Here is a 2,500-nt window from a genome sequence, read left to right as displayed (position 1 = left end):
TAATAACGGACAGCAGCTCTTCAACTTTGGCCCGTTAAAATGTGAATGAACAGTCTAGCGACGCATTTCATCAAGGCCCATTTGGACATGTCAGTTATTTGCACCACTGGTTTTTCAGACTACTGTTACTTAATTTGTGCATTGACAATAACGTTTCAGACTACTGTTACTTAATTTGTGCATTGACAATAAAGTATCACATGAACTAAAGATGACTAAACAATCTTATGTAGAAGAAGAAACATTCACAAAAAATCCATCCATCCAAAAATGACCTTTGTTTTTGATAGCTGTTGAACACGCCATGGAACTGACAGAGATGTTTTTGTTTATTAATAAATAAAAAATAAATAAATGTATAATAAATAAATACATAAATAAATAAATAAATACAAATATAACATTATGCTGATACCTTTTGCTTTTCCCAAATACAATGTAGCCTACAGGTGTAAGTGACCTTTCATCAGTCCAGTTGTAATGGATGAACTGTGATGGACTGCCCAACTTGTGATTGTTTAGAGATTTTAAAGGTTTTATAACAATGCTACAACTTCTTTGGCTATTCTACAATCTATTCACCTTTTCAGCGCCAGTATGCTACTTTCTGTGCAGCCGCACACACACACACACACAGGCATGCCAAACAAGCATACACAAAAGTTTCAAGAGTGGGGGATGGAGTAAAAGATGGAGACAATTTGAAGTGTGATTTATTATCGCCGAACGGATGTACAGTACAGGACTGAGCGGCGGTCATATTTTGTACCGCTATGCGGTACATCTAGTTAATTTGCAGATAGGAGGGATAATTATTCTCTAACTACATACAGATTCCAGCTCGTTCCTTGCCTTGGTGCACTGCGTGTTCAATACTTCTTTCCTTTGTCATTCCATTTCATTACACATAACTCTACTTATGTACTTTGATGTTTGGATTTTTGACGCGTTCAATACTTATTTCCCCCGCTGTATGTGTGGGTGCATCCTTCAGTCCAAACACAGCACCATTACCCAGGGTGAAGGAGTGTGTGTGGGGGTAGATGTAAGTGCATGCAGCTTTTGTCCTGAATAGGATGGATGTCCATTATGGCCACCTCTGGTCAAGACCCCATACCCACTAACCAAGCACTAACCAAGCAGTCATCAGCATTTCATTAACGTGTAAAAGCTCTGGATTGAAATATGGCCTGATGGCTCATTTAGAGTCAGGGACACGCATCATTTATCAGCCAGCTGTCCTGCCCTGTACAGACCACCCTGTGCAGCTATTGCGCATCTCTTAGTGTCTGTGTGTCTGTGTGTCTGTGTGTGTGTGTGTCTGTGTGTCTGTGTCTGTGTGTGTGTGTGTGTGTGTGTGTGTGTGTGTGTGTGTGTGTGTGTGTGTGTGTGTGTGTGTGTGTGTGTGTGTGTGTGTGTGCGTGTGTGTGTGTGTTACACATATCTGGCAGTTTGACTAAATGGCAGAAATGACACACTAAACAACACAACATCAAACAACGCAACATCAAACAACACAACATCGGTGTGGAACACTGCTTTACCAGGACGGCTGGAGTTGTTTACTGCGACATTGTTTTCTCGTTTGTTTGACACTTTCTGAACAAACTCAGATTGACGTGAGTGGTTGGTAGGGCGCTGTGCTCTGCCAGCCAGTGGGAGTGGCAGAATGCCAGCCAGTGGGAGTGGCAGAATGCTAGCCAGTGGGAGTGCCAGAATGCCAGCCAGTGGGAGTGGCAAAATGCCAGCCAGTGGAGCAGGTGTTCCCCTCTCACTCTCTCTCACCACCTCCTCCTTCTCCCTCTATCACAATCCAGCGTGCTGCTCTGAAAACCGTTCAGACAGCTCACTAATGCAGAGACATGCACATCTGCTGTGTGTGTGTGTGTGTGTGTGTGTGTGTGTATGTGTGCGTGCACGCTGATGGCAGGTGAATACCAACGCTGCCACCACCACAGCTGCAGCCTGTGAGCTCAGCATGCAGCATTGCACACACCACTGTCTTCCGCCACGATCCATCCTGAATAAATAAACACCTCATTTCACCTCTATTTCATCTCTCTCTCTCTGTGTGTGTGTGTGTGTGTGTGTGTGTGTGTGTGTGTGTGTGTGTGTGTGTGTGTGTGTGTGTGTGTGTGTGTGTGTGTGTGTGTGTGTGTGTGTGCATTAATGTGGCAAGTATGGCGATCGCGCTGATGTACAGTACATGGTGGATATGTTTGACTGTATATGTTTGTATTTCTGTGTCGGTGTGTACATATGCATGTGCAACTGCATGTATATTTGTACCACTGTGTGTGTGTGTGTGTGTATTTGTACCAATATTTTGATATGAGCAGAAGAGAGTTCAAGGCAGAGCCTGTGAGCATCCTGAGGACAGATGTTGGCCATGAGATAGCAGACTGTCCTGAGCTCCTCTCTGTCTGTCCCTTTTCTGCCCTTCCTCCCTCTATCTCTCTCCCTCTCTCTCTCTCTCTCTCCCCTCTCTCCTCTCTCTCTG

This window comes from Alosa alosa, chromosome 11 (assembly GCF_017589495.1).
Source record: "Alosa alosa isolate M-15738 ecotype Scorff River chromosome 11, AALO_Geno_1.1, whole genome shotgun sequence".
NCBI classification, from domain to species: domain Eukaryota; kingdom Metazoa; phylum Chordata; class Actinopteri; order Clupeiformes; family Clupeidae; genus Alosa; species Alosa alosa.
Note: the sequence above shows the minus strand (reverse complement) of the source record.